Here is a 4,464-nt window from a genome sequence, read left to right on the forward strand (position 1 = left end):
ACGAGAATGCCAAGAAATTGCAAGAACAGGTGGCGTATCGTACTATAAATGTCGACTGATCTATGTAGCGAATAAGGTGTTGATTAGACAAGTATTTAGGATCAGGAATATCGGAAAGATCCCTGAGTCTCCTTTACCCCCCCCCCCCAAAAAAAAAAAAAAAAAAATAATAATAATAAATAGAAATAAATAAATAGATAAGATAAAAAATAAAGAATTTGCGTTGTAATGGAATCCAAACGTTTCACGATCTTAACGAAATGCTAGTCCACGCTGAGCCAAGAGCTTCAGATTTCAGCGACTCTGTAGAGTATTGCTTACCACTATTTTCTTCCTTCTTCTTCGTCTTTTTTTCCTTCTTCTTCGTCTTTTTTTCCTTCTTCTTCGTCTTTTTTTCCTTCTTCTTCGTCTTTTTTTCCTTCTTCTTCGTCTTTTTTTCCTTCTTCTTCGTCTTTTTTTCCTTCTTCTTCGTCTTTTTTTCCTTCTTCTTCGTCTTTTTTTCCTTCTTCTCCGTCTTTTTCTTCCTCCTCTTCGTCTTCTATCCCAACTGCTCCCTCTTCTATTCCTTATTCTTTCAGCTGGTTACGAGGCACATCCTAGTCAATCATTGGCCCGCGATAGCCAGAACGTTTCAGGATTCACGTATTTTCAAGGATCCACGTATTTTCAAGGATTCACGTATTTTCAAGGAGTCACGTATTTTCAAGGATTCACGTATTTTCAAGGAGTCACGTATTTTCAAGGATTCACGTATTTGCAAGGATTCACGTATTTTCAAGGATCCGCGTATTTTCAAGGATTCACGTATTTTCAAGGATTCACGTATTTTCAAGGATTCTCGTATTTCCAGGATTCTCCATTGCCAATTTTTCTTTCGAAAGCAGTACGATTATTTCAGGGATTTCGACAGTCACTTCTATTGACAAGTAATCAGAGACAATATTTACTATTTTTTTGAGCGTGTTCTTGTTATTGTTTTGTATTTTTCTTCTCTTTTTTATTTCATTCCCTTTGAATACAGTGCGCAGGATCATGAGACCTCGATCCACCTTATGCAACCACTTATTCCTTAAATCCACCTGGAAAGATTGAAGGTTGATGATCTTTAAGGTAATGCGTCGGTTGTGCCCTATGCCAGCTGGTTGTGCCCTATGCCAGCTGGTTGTGCCCTATGCCAGCTGGTTGTGTCTTATGCCATCTGGTTGTGCCCTATGCCAGCTGGTTGTGCCCTATGCCAGCTGGTTGTGTCTTATGCCATCTGGCTGTGCCCTATGCCAGCTGGTTGTCCCCTATGCCAGCTGGTTGTCCCCTATGCCAGCTGGTTGTGTCTTATTGCATCGTGGGCTTGCCTATGCCAGCTGGTTGTGTCTTATGCCAGCTGGTTGTGCCCTATGCCAGCTGGTTGTGCCCTATGCCAGCTGGTTGTGTCTTATGCCAGCTGGTTGTCCCCTATGCCAGCTGGTTGTCCCCTATGCCAGCTGGTTGTGCCCTATGCCAGCTGGTTGTGCAGGCTGAAAGATCGGTTTCATCCATGGAAATTTCTTTGTTACTATCAAGGTCAGGTGGTCAGAGATTGCTAAGCTTGTGTCCATTATGTTCACAGATTGTATTTATACAAATGCACAATAAAATGAAATAGCACTTAAAAACACATGCGCGTTCAAACTCATAAACATACGCATACATCCATACATCCATAAACACATACACACACACACACATACATGTGTGTGTGTGTGTGTGTGTGTATGTATAAATACATACATACATACATACATATATATATATATATATATATATAATATATTTATTATACTGTTTCTATATATAGTTTTTTATCTATATATATATATATATATATATATATATATATATATATATATATAACCAAAAGTGCCTCGTACAATTTGACATGATATTCCTAATCAAAAAACCTTTATCATAACTTATGGTTCCGTAACTTAATTTTTATTTGAATTCCGGTGATTATCAATTTCTCCGAAAGTCTATGTGAATTTTACATCGCGCAATATCGTAATGTTTTCTCACCTCCACTACCTAGGGTGAAGGTGAGCGTCCGAAAGCGGAAAAAAATACGATTCGGTCACCGTGTTTGGGCTATTCTTTGGCTTACTTGGCTGAGTTCAAGCAATTTTGAGTGTGTTTGTGTGTGTTAGTGTGTCTGAGTGTGTTTGTTTGTGTGTGCTTGTATGTGTGTGTGTGTGTGTTTGTGTGTCTGAGTGTGTGTTTGTGTGTTTGTGTGAGTGTGCGTGTGTGGGCCTGTGCCTTGAAACACTTGCGGGTGTGCGAATATCTGCATCTGTGTTAGTTTGCATGCATTAGTTGTGTCTTTGTTATTTCTATGTGGTTAAGAAACTAAAGGCATATGTGTGTAAGTGCGTGTGCCACTATACATGTATAAGAAAGGAAAAAAAAAACTGATGATATATATATATATATATATATATATATATATATATATATATATATATATATATATATATATATAAATATATATATATATATATTTTATATATATATATATATATGTATCATATATATATATATATATATATATATTTTATATATATATTTAATATATATATTATTTATGTAGATATATATATATATATATATATATATATATATATATATATATATATATATATATATATATTATATAATGTTATTATGTATGTTTGTATATATATATATAATATATATATATATATAATATATATATATATATATATTTTTACATAATAATATACACAGATATCTTTCTATCTTTCTATCTATCTATATTACATATATATATATATATATATATATATATATATATATATATATATATATATGTAGTGTGTGTGTGATAGATGTGTGATTGGTGTGTGTGTGTGTGTGTGTGTGTGTGTGGTGTGTGTAATATATATATATATATATTATATATATATATATAGATATATATATATATATATATGTGTGTGTAGTGTTGGTGGGGTTTTTGGGGTGGTAATGTGTAGATGATATTTATAGTATATAGATCTATTAGATATATATATATATTATTTATGTTTGCTATATATATATATAGAGTATATGTATATATGGTATACAATATGTATGTATGTATGTATATCTATATATCTAATCTATTACATCCATATAATATATATATATATATAATATATATATATAAACTTATATATATATATAATTGGTGTGTGTGGGTGTGTGGGGTGTGTGGGGGTGTGTGTGTGGTTGTGTTTATGTGTTGTGTTGTGTGTGTGTGTGTGTGTGTATGTGTGTGTGTGTGTGAGTGTATGTATGTGTATAGATGCGTGTATATATAGATATATATATAATAGATTATATATATATTTATATATATATATTATAGGTGTGTGTGTGTATGTATGAATATTAGTATAGTATATATATGTATGATTGATTTATCTCACACACACACACACACAATACACACACTAACACACATATATAATTACGCATATATATATATATATATTATATATATATAGTTGTATATCTATATAATGTTTTCAGATGTATAGAATTAATTTATTATATCAAATATATATATATATATATATATATATATATATATATATATATATATATATATATATAAACATAAAGGGAAAACTTAACAAAACACCTGCGTCATACCTGTAAATCCAACACCTGTAATACAGACGCAATATACACAGGCTTGGGGAGCGAGAACCAGGTACTCTATTATGGATAATGACAGTAATAACGCTATGGAGGTACGTATGTGTTCTTTGCCCGTGTGGTTGTTTCGTCCACTACGGTTTCGTGTCCGTGTGAGGTTGTGTGTTTGTTTCTTTGGACGTGTGTTGTGTATGTGAGGGTAGAGGTTGTGTGTTTGTTTCTTTGGACGTGTGTTGTGTATGTGAGGGTAGAGGTTGTGTGTTTGTTTCTTTGGACGTGTGTTGTGTATGTGAGGGTAGAGGTTGTGTGTTTGTTTCTTTGGACGTGTGTTGTGTATGTGAGGGTAGAGGGTTGTGTGTTTACGTGTTTGTTTGTTTGTTTTGTGTATTTGTTTGTGTGTGTGTTTGTGTGTGTCCAGGGATATTATTCGTTTCTAACTAAGGTCTAATAAGCAGAAAAAATGAGTACATTATTTTTTTCTTGTAGTTTCTTGATATTTAGAAACGTAACTGGATTCAACTGTTTAATCGTATATTAGCCATGCTTTATCTTTATTTTCAATTTTCAAAATCTGATGTTATAATTTCTCAAGATTTGATGAATGTCAAAAGCTAAATAGTTTGATATTGATTAGAATATCATATATCATACACACACATATACACAATATCAAGACCCAAACACAGTCACACACATACGCATACATACAATTCACATTCGACTATAGTAAAGTAAACAAAATCAATGTAAATGACATAGCTTATACTAAAT

The sequence above is a fragment of the Penaeus japonicus genome, unplaced genomic scaffold, assembly GCF_977035675.1.
Source record: "Penaeus japonicus unplaced genomic scaffold, GWHDUDI00000001_assembly GWHDUDI00000022, whole genome shotgun sequence".
NCBI classification, from domain to species: domain Eukaryota; kingdom Metazoa; phylum Arthropoda; class Malacostraca; order Decapoda; family Penaeidae; genus Penaeus; species Penaeus japonicus.